Source organism: Rosa rugosa, chromosome 3 (genome assembly GCF_958449725.1).
Source record: "Rosa rugosa chromosome 3, drRosRugo1.1, whole genome shotgun sequence".
NCBI lineage: Eukaryota > Viridiplantae > Streptophyta > Magnoliopsida > Rosales > Rosaceae > Rosa > Rosa rugosa.
In genome coordinates this window covers 3600559-3617660 of record NC_084822.1, presented here as the reverse complement: position 1 = coordinate 3617660, position 17102 = coordinate 3600559, and the positions used below count along the sequence as shown (strand labels likewise).

The 17102-nt window shown below is 42.0% G+C and overlaps 1 pseudogene; it reads left to right on the top strand.

The window, feature by feature from the left end:
* Positions 1-17102, top strand: part of LOC133737036 (alpha-amylase 3, chloroplastic-like) — a 38751-nt pseudogene that overhangs the window by 19715 nt on the left and 1934 nt on the right.

Below are 17102 nucleotides of genomic sequence, written 5' to 3'. Positions count from 1 at the left end.
GTTCAAGCATCAACTAACCCCGTGGCGCCTCTTCCGTCTCCCACATCTACAGAGCATCTGCAAGGTCCTACCATTCTAATAACGATCTCCGATGACGACTCCTCGGAGCATGAAAGTATGGAAAGCCACTCTGAGGATTCTGCCGCTTATGAGGAACTGATGACGACAGAGATTCTCGCGGCACTAGAGGTCCAAGAGGTGAATGAGGTGAGGCCTCTTCCTCTTGAAGACCAAGTACCAGATATTGACCCGACAGCTCGAGAGGTAAGCCACTGTTGGCCAATGCTTTTCATTTCCCTTTAGATCCAACCCCACTCTCTGACATTTCTGAACCTGACCAGGATTCTGTTTGTACCGAGGAGGTGGCTGCAAACGCTGCTGGTCTTATCGGCGGGACAGTCGCCCCAGAGATGGAAAACGATACTGACGGTGGTGGTGCCCCCCATGTCTCGCGAACAAATGAGACAACCGTCGAAGCTGAGGGCTCTGTGCTTGAATCTGCTCCACTTGCCCATAGTGAGCCGCGAGTTGAGTTTCCAGATTCTCCCGCGGCTGAAGGGACAGACCAACCTGTTGAAGATGAAGAAACTGAGGAAGCTGTCCAGCCTTTTGCATTGGTGGTTCGTGATCCTGTGGCGCCTCCGCCGCCTCCTCCTCCTCCCACCAGATTCGAGAGACTGATGAGGGTGTTGGAGATAACTCCTCCTTCTGCTGTGGATGAGGCTAAGATAGTGCTTCACGAACATCTGGGTCCTCAGGTATTGGAGACTGACACCCTCCCGCGAGTCTTGGAAGCCCTAAGGTATCTTTGCCAGGAGAAGGTATTGACCCTGCAGCAATTTAGTGCCATTGACGATCTGCTGAATGAACTTGGTGAGGCCCGCCAACATCAACCGGCCGCGAACGCCCAGGCTCACGACACTCGAGAGGCTTTGAATAGCCTCTCTCGAGAAATGGACATCTCTCGCGGTATTTTAAATGAGCGAACCAACCGCCTGCGGGAACTACAAATCCAAAGGTCCGACTTCAAACTTCAGATCGAGGACCTCCATACCGGTTTAGCCTTTGTTGAAAATGCAATTGCTACAGAAGAAGCCCAACTCGATGAACCTCTGGCTGCTTCTGAAGAAGTGGGCTGCAACCTGGCCCGTCTCAGAGAACGGGTCACTCAGGCCGAAGCTAGTGCTATTGCGGCGAACCTCCGCGTGGAGGAACTTTGCTTGAAATTGAGCTTTGCGGGCCAATCACTGTAGGCCCCCTCGAAAACCGTTCGGTCTCCTCACATGCTATTAATCCCTTCTTTTTCGAGATTTAAGGCATTAATCACTCGTTGAAAAACAACGGTCGTGAAAAAATAATCTCTTGAATAGAACAGTTACCTCCTCGAAAACCGTTCGGTCTCCTCACATGCTATTAGTCCCTTTAATAATAGCTAACTCCTCAAAAACCGCTTCTCACATGCTGTTAATCCCTTTTTTTCCCGAGATTTGGAATCACTAATCTCGAGTTACTGACATCGGTTTTGAAATTGAGCTTCATCCAAGGGTGGGGATTTGCCTGAAGTCCCTATAAATAGTTTTATTTCGGGAAGGGAATACTCACAACAACTTTTCTGAAATATTCAAGAAATGGCCTTTCAGTCCTTGCTTCTTTTTCTCCTTCTTCACAAATCTTCCCCTCATGAAATGACCTTTAGCCTCTAAAATTTAGGCTTTATGGCGTAATCTTAAGCCTGGGTTAGGCCTCATGGCGTAATCTTAGGCAACCCCTTGTTTCGTCCTTCTGGAGTTCTGCAACAACAATGCCAGGCTTTAGATTGGTTTAGAAACGCGAGGGGGCTCCGAGTGTGGGATCCACGATCATGCGAGATCATCTTTGTCATAATCCTACACGCGGAGCGAAACGGAGAAAGGGAGGACGGCCACTCTGAGGTTCGTCTTTCCTCCTATGTTTCCTTCCTTCTGGACCCGGCCCGTGTTGTGCCCTCCAGATGGAAGGGGCTTTGGTTCTCACCTCCTTCTCCACCTTTCTCTTCTTGATAGAATCTTGGAGGGATGAGAAGGGATGGACTCTTTGAAGGAATGGGTTCAAGCAACAGAATGGCTGTTCCTATACTTCACGTCCAACTAATGGTGGTTACCATGGCTAGAGGGGGTGCAGAGACTCAAGATGATATTCGGTTCCTTCACTCTCTGCCCCTCCCGGAGATAATGGCGCGGCTCAACCTAACGTTGGATTCCATAGCTGCTTCCAATTGAGGGGGCTTGGAGGCTCCATTTTCTTTCACTGGAGTCTCCCCTTCCCATGGATAATGGCGTTGGCCAAGCCTATGTTGTATTCCTCTGCCGCTTCCATGTAAAGGGGCGCGGCTCAACCCGACGTTGGATTCTATAGCTGCTTCCACTTGAGAAAAGATTCAGAAGATATCCGAAGATTCCTGTTTTGTATTCTAGCCACTTTTGGCTTTGTAATGAATGTACTGCTTTTGGCCGCAAAGTCACTTTATGAATACAATAATATTTTCTTATCCAGATACCCAAATATCCGTGAGAAGCCAATAATTGTGTCTCGCAAGGCCCCAAATATAGGCCCCCATAGTTGTATATTGAAAATAATATGAACTCTTAAAATATGCTCCGCGTCAAAAAGAGCCTCGCGGCGAGGGTTTTGAGAAAATATGTATCTTTTGGATCCACTTGCTGGCTCCCAACTCAAAACTCTTAGCGCCAATAACTCCTTCTTTTTCAAGATTTAAGGCACTAATCACTTGTTGAAAAACAACAGTCGTGAAAGATAATCTCGTGAAAAGAACAGTTACCTCCTCGAAAACCGTTCGGTTTCCCCACATGCAATTAATCCTTTAATAATAGCTAACTCCTCAAAAACCGCTCCTCACATGCTGCTAATCCTTTTTTTCCCGAGATTTGGAATCACTAATCTCGATTTACTGACATCGATTTGACTCCTCTTTGACCGTCCATCCAAGGGTGGATATCTGCATGCCTCTATCTTCCTCCACATTATAAACCCAAATTTCCAATCCCAAAATCATTTCATCAACTCGAATATTTCTAACAGCAATCTTTCTTAATTACTCATCATCATCACTCTTCAATTCTCGCATTCTCTCAATCCATCACCAATGGAACCACAAACCCAGCAACCAACCGAGGATGGAGGAAGCAACAAAGCAGCCGGGAGTAGTGCTAACATGCTTTGTAGGCGGAGCAGGTGGACTCCCACTACAGATCATATAAGAATCCTCAATGAGCTTTTCTACAACAAGGGAGTTAGGTCCCCAACTATAGAGCAGGTTCAGAGGATCTGTCTCCAGCTGAAATGGTACGGCAAGATCGAGTTCAAGAACGTCTATTATTGGTTCGTGAACCAAAGGTCTCGGGAGAAGCAGAAGAAGAGGTCCACTTCGGATGTTCATGTGCCCATGCAAAGATCAGGGCTTGTTGGTGATGACAAAGTTACCAATTGGAAACATGAGGATCAGTATATTAACTTTGGATCTTCTGCACCTGCTTCTGCTTCTTCCGCTGGTGTGATGATTGCTTTTAATGGGAAGATGGGGAACTATGGCGGTTATGGATCTATGAATATGGAGATTGAAACCCTTCCTCTGTTCCCCATGCATGGTGAGGACATCTTTGGCAACATGAAGACTACTTCCGATGGAGGTGGCGGTCACGGTGGTGGCTCTCACATTTCCCTTGAGCTCAGCCTTTTCTGCGACGACAAAGCTGGAAAAAGTTTCCGGAGCCGCTGACTCGGCTTAGTAGCTTTGCGAGTGTAGGAACACTTAGAATTGCCCCCTAAGTTGTATTTATGACTTATTTATTTATTTATTTATTTTATTATTATTATTTTAACTTTAGGCTAAATGGGCTTAGTACTGTGTAGTGTTGCCCCCCTAGTGTTGCTAGGCAAAGCGAAGAAACGATTATGGGCCTAAAAAACAGGCCTTCATGAATGGGCTTTGCGAGTGTAGGAACACTAGAATTTCCCACGAAGGCTTATGCGAAGAGACTGGCTAATAAATTAATCCCTCAGTGTTGTGACTCCTCAGTAATTTTTAGATCGCACTAGTTTTTTTTTTTTTTTTTTTTTAATAAGTAGCTGAATTCAATAAGACAATGTGAATCAAGGTTTAGACATGCGGCCCAAGTATAGTCGCCTAGACACAAATTTTCTTTCAAATCCTTTGGGCAACCTTACTGAAATGGCCAGGTGGGGGAGGGCGAACAAGAGAGGCAGAATCCATTTTGGCATGAGCTACTCCCACATAGTGGTTTAGGCCCATTTGCACGCACTTCTGGATTCAAGAACCTGTCATGAACGTTGTCCCCTTTCTAGACACCATTTCACATAGGCTATACTTACTAAGATGAGAAAGGTCATAAGTGTGAAGACAGTTCAACAAGTGTTAATAAAAGCCGCCCTTAACTAGGCACCAATAAGGAGTTTAGGCCAATATTAACAAAAAAGACTTCACCTATTCCGTTATGATTCACAACCCCTTACCAAATTCAATTTTTTTTTTTTTTTTTTTTTTTTTTTGTAATGAAAAGAAAACTAGAAACGAAAAAAAAAACAGAAAATTAAAAGCAAAGAAAGAAAGAAGCTAGCAGCACTATGTTTGGCTAACCTCTAGAAGACCACGGGGGAGGCCATCTATGCTTCATTCCATGCTCCGATGTATCAAAATTTGTAGGGTAAAAATCCCTCCTGTGAGAGCTTGTAGGAAAAGAACAAAGATACTTCTCTTTGAAGAATTTGGAGGAATTTGGCTCGTGAGAGGGGTAATCTTGCCCCCCAAGTATCTTTGTTGGTTGACGAGGCATGATCTTCAATTGCAATTTGGGAGATGACGGTGTCCCAAAATCGGCTTTGTCGCCAACTGTCGCCAACTTCTCTTGATCAAATGGATGATCATGGGTCATATCTTGCCCCCCATGCATCTGATCAGTAGCCACGTATTTGGCTTGATCAGTGGAGAAATCATATATTTATTCAGAGACAATTGTATTGTCAGAAGAACAATCTTGTTGATGACTTTTTCCATGCACAGCCTCTGTGTAAGGCTGTGACTCACCAGTGAGACCCTTAGGTTGATTGCCACCTATAGGCAAGTTAGTCTCAGAAACGACCTCTTCGCGAGCAGGTTCTTGACGTTCCAATTCGCCTTGTGTTTGTTGTGCCCCCAACTCGAGCTTTATGACCGAAATCGTGAACTCATCGAGCCGTCGACGGTCCTCCGCGAGGGCTTTTCTCAGATTCTCATGGTATGCGGTAGAATTCTTTTGAAGGATATCAAGCCACTCTTCTATGCTCGCATTCTCTGGAATGGGAATGGGCACATAGCCTTCTATCGTCGCCATGACTTCAGGAATTTCTTTTGGTAAAGATTTTCCTCTGGCATCCCAATGATGGTGAACATAAAAAGACTCTGGTGTAGTCCCACCGGGCGTGCCAAAATGTTTGGCTCCAATTTTGCTGCAGCTGGTCAACAGTCTCTTTTCTGCGCGGGCGTGCCAGCATCGGGTGCGGTCGTTGGGGGTGTCCCTTGACCTGACTTCTTTTGAGCGACTGTAGACGAGGAGAGCACCAACCTCGTCGCAGGATTCTTTGTGCCTCGTGCTGGAGGACTTTGTCTTGTGTCACCAAGTCCATACTCAACGTTGTAGGTTAAGCAGAGCGAAATCACCGGGAAGTAGAGAGAACTTGCTAAAGCGTGACTTTAGCTTGCCTGGTTTGCGAGGGCGTTACCCTTGCTTGGCTGGTTCCGTAACAGTTGTGGTCGCGGTACTACAATCGGCTCCCGAGGAGACTAGGACCGAAGTACGTTGACAGAGGGTTTGGTGGCACTGAAAGTCGGCTTCTGAGAAGACTAGGACTAGGAGTGTGATCACCGGTAAGAGAAAGAGAAGGAGAGGAGCTGCTCTTAGAGAGGTTTGCTCTAGAGAGACTTTGATAATCTTAGAGATTGTTGTTGTGAATTGTGTTGTTTTTTGTGTTTCATTGTAACCTCTATTTATAGGCTACCATGCTAAAGTGTTTAGCATTAAACAAATGATAGTGGAGCATTAATTGGAGATAGAAATGATGAATTTTGGAGATAAGGAAGCATAATTGAAGATAAAGAATTATGAATTTCGGAGATAAGGAGATAAGGAGACATAATTGGAGATAAGGAATGATGAATTTTGAAGATAAGGAAGCACTTTCGGCTCCTTTATTCCTTGAATTTTATCTCCATCAAGCATTCCGATTTTACCGTGACCTCTTCATAAGAAATGTTCCATTATGAGTGTAGATCACACTGGTAAAATTTCAGAATTTTTCATATAGTGGTTGGGCCGGAAACGCTGCTGGACCTCTTACAGGTCCAGTTTTCCAGTTTTGCTTCTGCAAAAGATTGGACTGATTTTTTGAAGGCCTTCCACTCAAAAATATCTCTGGCACTCTTCATAAGAAATGTTCCACTATGAGTTTAGATCACCCAGGTCAAATTTCAGAATTTTTGGTATGGTGGTTGGGCCGAAAACGCTGCTGGACCTCTTACAGGTCCAGTTTTCCAGTTTTGCTTCTGCAGAAAATTGGACTGATTGTTTGAAGGCCTTCCACTCAAAAATATCTCTGGTACTCTTCATAAGAAATGATCATTGGGATGTCTAGATTTAATCTGGACAGTTTTAGCTCATTTCGATTTCATTTGGTTAGTCTGCCGCCCCTCCTTCCTTGTTTAGCTCGGTTTCTCCTAGCCGAAGTAGGAAAACGTGCTAAAGTTGACTTTTCATGTTTCCATACTTCCATGCTTCCATGCTTCCATAGTAGGCTTTATTTAGCCTCTAAATATATATTTCGAACTTGTCGACAATATATAGCTTGAGCCACTGACATTGGCTCAATTTCTCCAAGATGTGCCTTGTCATGCCAAAATGTTTATTTTGGGTCCAAACAGCTATTGCGGCGAACCTCCGCGTGGAGGAACTTTGCTTGAAATTGAGCTTTGCGGGCCGATCTCTGTAGGCCCCCTCGAAAACCGTTCGGTCTCCTCACATGCTGTTAATCCCTTCTTTTCCGAGATTTAAGGCATTAATCACTCGTTGAAAAACAACGGTCGTGAAAAAATAATCTCGTGAATAGAACAGTTACCTCCTCGAAAACCGTTCGGTCTCCTCACATGCTATTAGTCCCTTTAATCCCGAGATTTGGAATCACTAATCTCGATTTACTGACATCGTTTTTGAAATTGAGCTTCATCGAAAGGTGGGGATTTGCCTGAAGTCCCTATAAATAGTTGTATTTCGGGAAGGGAATACTCACAACAACTTTTCTGAAATATTCAAGAAATTGCCTTTCAGTCCTTGCTTCTTTTTCTCCTTCTTCACAAATCTTCCCCTCATGAAATGACCTTTAGCCTCTAAATTTTAGGCTTTATGGCGTAATCTTAAGCCTGGGTTAGGCCTCATGGCGTAATCTTAGGCAACCCCTTGTTTCGTCCTTCTGGAGTTCTGCAACAACAATGCCAGGCTTCAGATTGGTTTAGAAACGCGAGGGGGCTCCGAGTGTGGGATCCACGATCATGCGAGATCATCTTTATCATAATCCTACACGCGGAGCGAAACGGAGAAAGGGAGGACGGCCACTCTGAGGTTCGTCTTTCCTCCTCTGTTTCCTTCCTTCTGGACCCGGCCCGTGTTGTGCCCTCCAGATGGAAGGGGCTTTGGTTCTCACCTCCTTCTCCCCCTTTCTCTTCTTGATAGAATCTTGGAGGGATGAGAAGGGATGGACTCTTTGAAGGAATGGGTTCAAGCCACAGAATGGCTGTTCCTATACTTCACGTCCAACTAATGGTGGTTACCATGGCTAGAGGGGGTGCAGAGACTCAAGCTGATATTTGGTTCCTTCACTCTCTGCCCCTCCCGGAGATAATGGCGCGGCTCAACCTGACGTTGGATTCCATAGCTGCTTCCACTTGAGAAAAGATTCAGAAAATATCCGAAGATTCCTGTTTTGTATTCTAGCCACTTTTGGCTTTGTAATTAATGTACTGCTTTTGGCCGCAAAGCCACTTTATGAATACAATAATATTTTCTTATCCTGATATCCAAATATCCAGGAGAAGCCAATAATTGTGTCTCGCAAGGCCCCAAATATAGGCCCCCATAGTTGTATATTGAAAATAATATGAACTTTTAAAATATGCTCCGCGTCAAAAAGAGCCTCGCGGCGAGGGTTTTGAGAAAATATGTATCTTTTTGATCCACTTGCTGGCTCCCAACTCAAAACTCTTAGCGCCAATAACTCCTTCTTTTCCGAGATTTAAGGCATTAATCACTCATTGAAAAACAACAGTCGTGAAAGATAATCTCGTGAAAAGAACAGTTACCTCCTCGAAAACCGTTCGGTTTCCCCACATGCTATTAATCCTTTAATAATAGCTAACTACTCAAAAACCGCTCCTCACATGCTGCTAGTCCCTTTTTTCCCGAGATTTGGAATCACTAATCTCGATTTACTGACATCGATTTGACTCTTCTTTGACCGTCCATCCAAGGGTGGATATTTGCATGCCTATATCTTCCTCCACATTATAAACCCAAATTTCCAATCCCAAAATCATTTCATCAACTCCAATATTTCTAACAGCAATCTTTCTTAATTACTCATCATCATCACTCTTCAATTCTCGCATTCTCTCAATCCATCACCAATGGAACCACAAACCCAGCAACCAACCGAGGATGGAGGAAGCAACAAAGCAGCCGGGAGTAGTGCTAACATGCTTTGTAGGCGGAGCAAGTGGACTCCCACTACAGATCATATAAGAATCCTCAATGAGCTTTTCTACAACAAGGGAGTTAGGTCCCCAACTATAGAGCAGGTTCAGAGGATCTGTCTCCAGCTGAAATGGTACGGCAAGATCGAGTTCAAGAACGTCTATTATTGGTTCGTGAACCAAAGGTCTCGGGAGAAGCAGAAGAAGAGGTCCACTTCGGATGTTCATGTGCCCATGCAAAGATCAGGGCTTGTTGGTGATGACAAAGTTACCAATTGGAAACATGAGGATCAGTATATTAACTTTGGATCTTCTGCACCTGCTTCTGCTTCTTCCGCTGGTGTGATGATTGCTTTTAACGGGCAGATGGGGAACTATGGCGGTTATGGATGTATGAACATGGAGATTGAAACCCTTCCTCTGTTCCCCATGCATGGTGAGGACATCTTTGGCAACATGAAGACTACTTCCGATGGAGGTGGCGGTCACGGTGGTGGCTCTCACATTTCCCTTGAGCTCAGCCTTTTCTGCGACGACAAAGCTGGAAAAAGTTTCCGGAGCCGCTGACTCGGCTTAGTAGCTTTGCGAGTGTAGGAACACTTAGAATTGCCCCCTAAGAGTTGTATTTATGACTTTTTTTTATTTTATTTTATTTTTTCAAATTTTTTTTTTTTATTTAGCCATAAAAAAAAAAGGGTAAAAAACTGAACACTGACAGGAAATTAACAACAAAGCAAGGAGCTAGCAGCGACACGTTTGGCTAACCTCTAGAAGACCACGGGGGAGGCCATCTATGCTTCATTCCAAGCTCCGATGTATCAAAATTTGTAGGGTAAAAATCCCTCCTGTGAGAGTTTGTAGGAAAAGAACAAAGATACTTCTCGTTGAAGAATTTGGAGGAATTTGGCTCGTGAGAGGGGTAATCTTGCCCCACTAGTATCTTTGTTGGTTGACGAGGCATGATCTTCAATTGCAATTGGGGAGATGACGGTGTCCCAAGATCGGCTTTGTCACCAACTGTCGCCATCTTCTCTTGATCAAAGGGATGATCATGGGTCATATCTTGCCCCCCATGCATCTGATCAGTAGCCACGTATTTGGCTTGATCAGTGGAGAAATCAGATATTTGTTCAGAGACAATTGTATTGTCAGAAGAACAATCTTGTTGATGACCTTTTCCATGCACAGCCTCTGTGTAAGGCTGTGACTCACCAGTGAGACCCTTAGGTTGATTGCCACCTATAGGCAAGTTAGTCTCAGAAACGACCTCTTCGCGAGCAGGTTCTTGACATTCCAATTCACCTTATGTTTGTTGTGCCCCCAACTCGAACCTCTTGACCGAAATCGTGAACTCATCGAGCCGTCGACGGTCCTCCGCGAGGGCTTTTCTCAGATTCTCATGGTATGCGGTAGAATTCTTTTGAAGGATATCAAGCCGCTCTTCTATGCTCGCATTCTCTGGAATGGGGATGGGCACATAGCCTTCTATCATCGCCATGACTTCAGGAATTTCTTTTGGTAAAAATTTTCCTCTGGCATCCTAATGATGGTGAACACAAAAAGACTCTGGTGTAGTCCCACTGGGCGTGCCAAAATGTTTGTTTTGAAGCCCGGTGGTTGAATGTGCTTCAAGAGAAAAACTTCTGATGTAGTCCCACTGGGCGTGCCAAAATGTTTGGCTCCAATTTTGCTGCAGCTGGTCAACAGTCTCTTTTTTGCGCGGGCGTGCCAGCATCGTTCGGGTGCAGTCGTTGGGGGTGTCCCTTGACCTGACTTCTTTTGAGCTATTGTAGACGCGGAGAGCACCAACCTGGTCGTGGGATTCTTTATGCCTCGTGGTGAGGACTTTTGCTAATCTTCTTGAAAATCACAATCGATACTCGAGGTTGTAGATCGAGCAGAGCGAGAACCACTGGGAAGTAGAGAGAACTTGCTAAAGCGTGACTTTAGCTTGGCTGGTTTGCGAGGGCGTTACCCTTGCTTGGCTGGTTCCGTAACCGTTGTGGTCGCGGTACTATAGTCGGCTCCCGAGGAGACTAGGACCTAAATACGTTGACAGAGGGTTTGGTGGCACTGAAAGTCGGCTTCTGAGAAGACTAGGACTAGGAGTGTGATCACCGGTAAGAGAAAGAGAAGGAGAGGAGTTGCTCTTAGAAAGGTTTGCTCTAGAGAGACTTAGATCATCTTAGAGATGTATTGATGAGTGAATTGTGTTGTGAATTGTGTTTCATTGTAACCTCTATTTATAGGCTACCATGCCAAAGTGTTTAGCATTAAACAAATGATAGTGGAGCATTAATTGGAGATCAGAAATGATGAATTTTGGAGATAAGGAAGCATAATTGGAGATAAAGAATGATGAATTTCGGAGATAAGGAGATAAGGAGGCATAATTGGAGATAAGGAATGATGAATTTTGGAGATAAGGAAGCACTTTCGGCTCCTTTATTCCTTCAATTTTATCTCCATCAAGCATTCAGATTTTGACCGTGACCTCTTCATAAGAAATGTTCCACTATGAGTGTAGATCATCCTGGTCAAATTTCAGAGCTTTTCATATAGTGGTTGGGCCGGAAACTCTGCTGGACCTCTTACAGGTCCAGTTTTCCAGTTTTGCTTCTGCAAAAGATTGGACTGATTGTTTGAAGGCCTTTCACTCAAAAATATCTCTGGCACTCTTCATAAGAAATGATCCTTGGGATGTCTATATTTAATCTGGACAGTTTTAGCTCATTTCGATTTCATTTGGTTAGTTTGCCGCCCCTCCTTCCTTGTTTAGCTCGGTTTCTCCTAGCCGAAGTAGGAAAACGTGCTAAAGTTGACTTTTCATGTTTCCATACTTCCATGCTTCCATGCTTCCATAGTAGGCTTTATTTAGCATCTAAATATATATTTCGAACTTGTCGACAATATATAGCTTAAGCCACTGACATTGGCTCAATTTCTCCAAGATGTGCCTTGTCATGCCAAAATGCTTATTTTGGGTCCAAACACTTTGTAATCCCTATATATAGGGCTCCTATTCTCAATAATATGATTACAATTCTCTCATCAATTCTCTCTCGAATCTCTTTTACTTAAACAATTATGAGCTTTTATCCTTACTCATATATGACTTGTATCCTTACTCACAAATATATGACTTCTATTTACAGCTGGTAAGCATGGGAGAAGCAATGTGTTTCTATATACAATTATATATATATATAGACTCTCATTTGATGCTTTCTGTTATGACTTATGAGTGCATCTCGAAAGGCAAAGGCAGGAACACAAAGGATTTATCTGAAATGAATATTGGATCGAACCAAATAACTGAACAATTACCTAGAAACTCAATATCGAAAATTGGAGATTGGCCTTTCAAGCTTCTCTTAATTTTATCTACGAATCCCATTTTTCACAGAACAAATCAATTCAACTTTTACAATGTACTCAGAAATTTGATCAGCCCTCATTTTCTTGAAAAGCAAGATGATTGGATTTTTCATTTATTGTAGTCACCAATTCTGTGCCACCAGTAGGCATAACAAACTAAATATTGCTGCAGCATCGAGCCACCAGTAGGCATAATTAACTACGAGGACAGAAGATACATGTGTTCATTCGAAGACAAGAATTCTTCTTTTCACTTTTTTTTTCACAGAAAAAAAAAAAAGAAGAAAAAAAATGCATTAACCATGTTTCTAGTCATGAGTATAAGGGCTTCCACTGGGTCCTGCACTGTCAAGGTGGAGCTTGTTTAATTCTTTTTGGATGAGCCTGACTTGCACTACTAGATGCCGCATCATCATCATGGTGTTGAAGGCCTCGCTTGGTATGAATGCCAATATTGCTCCTCCGCATCTTCCTCATATACCATACGGACCCCACACTTCTTCACTTGCACATTTTCCTCATCGATTCCTCCCTCCAATTCCAAGTTAAGTTTAAATGAGAATACAAGCTGATAGTAGATATCCTGCCACTCACGTTCTCTACATGAGTGGCAGGATATCTACTATCAGACATATCACGGAGCAAATAGACGAACCAAATGTGATCCAACACAGGTTGACCCCATCTTTCCCTAAAATTATATTATACATATACTAAAGCTGAGTTGGGGGTTACTATTTTCAATTGTTCATACGCGTTGGGAAATGACGCAACTGTCCCTGGGTTTGGGTTTGAATCACAAAGTTGCTGAGGTGTTTTTGGAGAGTCAGAAAAGTGCTGTGGGGGGTTTTTGGGGAGAGCGCGTATTAAAACTGAGTTGAGGTGGTGAGTTGAGATCGGGGTGGGAAATGACGTAGCTGTCCCTGCTTTTATTGACGTAGCTGTTCGGTATGTGGGTGAAAATGTGAAATCCCTCATGTTGTTTAATATATCAACTACGAAATGGTTTGGTTTTTGTGTTTTGTTTTTGTCGAGAATCCAGAATCATCGAGAGGGAGAGGGAGAGGGAGAGGGAGAGGGAGAGCGCTTCAGACTGAGAGTGTGCTAGAACGATTTAGAGAGAGAGAGAGAGAGATCTGATCCCTCATCGTTGCAGGCAGAAAGAGAGAGGTATTGAGGTTTGCTGTTTTGTATTGGTTGTGTTTTATTCAAGGTGATTTTCTTGAATTCATTATGTGTGTTTTTCAGTTTTGTAGTGGTTATAATCGGTGTTTGCTTCGTTTTTGTATTGTATTCAGTGATTTGCGTTTTGATTGGTCCAGTTTGTGACGAGAAGATTGGGTTGAATACAAGTGGAACAGGTATGGTATTTAGAAAAATACAACCTTCTTTAAGTGATTAGTTGAAAATTGTGTGTGTTCTGATGGGGCTTTAGCTTGAGAGCAGATTCGCATAAATACTCTGAACTTTCGTTCTGGGTCTGTTTAATCCTATTGGTTTCTTCCATTTCTGAGTTGAATTGACAGAGTGGGCGTTGATTGGTTTGATTACGTTTTGGCTGTCCAGTATTTGATTCGAAAGTTTGGTTCTTCTGAAGAATTTGTATTTGATTGATTGCAGATAGAGGTTCTAGGCGGTTGGTTGGGCTGATTGGGGAAAATGGTGGAGCTGCAGACGCCAAAAATCTACGGGTGAAGGTAATTTGTAGGCGCAATTGATGAAATTAATGCTATTGTTTAAAAAGTTATGAACTTTTTAGTTTTGTTCTTCTTGCTAATAGTTATTAAGTTACTGTGGGTGTGGAAAAGTGTAAATTGAAGATTATAGGATGAAGAACATTATGGTTTTAACTAATCACTGCTAATTAACTACTATTGTTATATCAACAAAGGCGTTGGATCCCTTGAAAGATTCAATTTTTATAAAACTTTCAAGCAGACTTCACTTACAAACCAAACAGAATTGTTTTGTTTGACTAAGAGCTCTCTGTCCCTCTCTTCTCCTTCTTCCCCGTTCTTCACTCTCTCTCTCTCTCTCTCTCTCTGCACTGGGCGAACAACAAAATCTGAAAAGAAAAAACACCTTTTATCGAGGGTAAAACCTTGATAGTCTGCAAGATCTGATATCGGTGCAGAGATGTTGATGCAAATCAGCATTTCCAGAAAAGGCAAGAACCATCATTTATCCTTCTAATTATCAAAGTCAGAAGAAATCTGTACATTTGTTGTGGACAATCATTTACTTTTCTAAGGTGTTACCCTATTTTGAAACGACATTATAATGCATCCACACTTATTATATGTCTAAAAGTGTTCTTTATCAGTTTATTACTATTACATGCCAAATGAGTTCATTGCTGATTTTCTTTTTTTATATTTAGTTTACACATGACTAACTGATAAATTTACTGTTTGTATTATCAGCTATACTTGAACCATTGAATCAACTTTTGTCATCAGAGGTGACCAACTTGGTAATTCTCTTGCTTTTTCAATTCATATGTGAACTGATTGTTTAGTTGTAACATGTTTTATCAATAATATTGATCGAGTTTATAGACATCTTCATATTCAAGAACACCTCTTTGGTCAAAATTGTAGACATGTTCATATTGGTTGTGTTACCCTGTTTTGAAACATTGTCTCCAACATTCTTTTTGTTATGGTCTTCAATTAATTGAATTATTTTAGTGAATCCATTAGAGAGTCTTTAGGAATGTAAATCTGGTGTCATTATTTAGTCAACAATGTTTAAACATTAAATCTTTCTCATTCTAGGAGCTTTGGGGAAGTTATCCAACTTATTTTACAAGGCAGAATCATCAAACTCCCAAAATAAAAATAGCAGTAATGAATCCAGAGGAACTAAAGAGGAAACGTCGTCTCTAGAAGGGTTCTACGAAGAACTCCCTATCGCAAAAAAAATTGCTGTAGTGAATTTAGTAACTGTTTCTGTCAGGAAGTGCCCTGAGACAGCTAAGAATCTTCTATATTTGGAAACAGATTTACCTGATCATGTTGTTGTTGTTCACTGGGGAGTTTGCAAAGATGATGCTAAAAGATGGGAAATTCCAGCAGCCCCACATCCGCCAGAAACAGTAGTTTTCAAGGATAAGGCTTTGCGAACTTGACTGCAGGTTTGTATAACCGTATCATCTTTGCTATTACCTCTCCTCCCTTATTTGATTCTTTTTTTTTTTTTTTGCTGGCTGGACTTGGCCACTATTTCTCCTATAAACAGTGTGTGTTTACTTCTTTTATATGCTCATATGCTAGCTCTGACACCGTGGTTAATTTTTTTTTGTTTTTTCGGGAAGGGAAAATTTCCCTCAAGTCTGCGTGACAACATATTAAGTTATTACTGGGAAAGGAGTTCTGTACATATTTTTCTCCTTTGGTCATGCATAGGTAGTGCCACTTTTTAGGTTTCCACTTCATTACCAAAAAAAGAAAAAGGTTTCTATTTGGATTATTGTTCATCGTCGTCATCTGAAGGTCATGGAATCTGACAATGAGAGGATGGAAATATTTTTTTGAGCATGCATGTGATCAAAGGTTCATGGTAAGGATTTTGCTAGAACTTTGTTCAGTGTCAAGACTTATAATACATTGTGTGATAGAGAATAGTGGCATTGAGTATTGGCTATATGAATCCTCATGCTCGGAACAATTTCTTTAATGAAAGCCTTCATTTACTTTCATCTTTATTAGAAGCTGTCTAGAAAAAGCTGAAAAACATGTTAATTGTGGCTACTTAAAGAGATTTTTTACAAAGCTAATAAATTATTTTCTTGGTTCCTGTCTATAGCAAAAGGAGGGAGCAAATGGACGTTGGGCATTGTTTACTTGAGAAGAAGGAACTGCAGGATTTCTTTTTGTTTTCAAGCTAAGTGAAAGTACATGGTTGAAATGTAAGGGCAATGACTTCTACATCCCCCTTTCAAGCGCAAATAACTCACCTGCTGCAGCAAAGGAGGATCAATCTGAAGGTGCTGATGTAGATGAGGGAAGTGCAGAAGAAATAGATGAAAGTTGTTTTACTGAATATGCCAATGGAATAATAAATGAAATAAGGACCCTGGTGAGTGGCATTTCCTCTGTGAAGAGTCGAAAGACAAAATCCAACGAAGCACAAGAAAGCATTCTTCAAGAAATAGAAAAATTGGCTGCTGAAGCCTATAGTATCTTCAGAAGCACTGTTCCCACATTTACTGAGGAAGCTATTTCAGAATCTGAAGAATTACCACCCTCTGAAAATAACCTCAGGGACAGGCACGGGATTTGAAATATTGTGCCAAGGTTTTAATTGGGAATCTCATAAATCTGGAAGATGGTACATGGAGCTCAAAGATAAAGCTGCTGAATTGTCTTCACTAGGTTTCACTGTGAATTGGTTACCACCCCCTACAGATTCTGTGTCGCCTGAAGGGTACATGCCGACGGATTTGTATAATCTGAACTCCAGGTACCCTAATACCCTATGACGGATTAGTTAGTGGTATCTGTGATTTTGTAAATAAGACACTAAATATGAATTAAACTGGAAGCATTTTATTAATTTTTATCATTTATAGCTTTGATAGTACTTATTTACATCAACATTTTTAAGGGCTGATAATAAAATTCATTCTGTTTCAAGAAACGAACAAGCCATTCTGATGCATAAGATAGCAACCTTCTTACTTAGTTCTGTAACTTATATCTCATTTTGTTTTTCATTTTGAATACAGTAATGGCAACAAAAACTGGAAGAACAAAGATGATGAGACTTTTACGAGATGATGATGTAGAGGATCAAGGTAGTCAAAGACAGGGAGAGAGAATATCTGATTATCAAGCTTTGGTTCCTTATACTACAAATCAGTAAAGCCGCAAATCACTAAGACATTCATGAAAGAAAGTTCAACTTTTTATTTCAAATTTATTTCCTTATA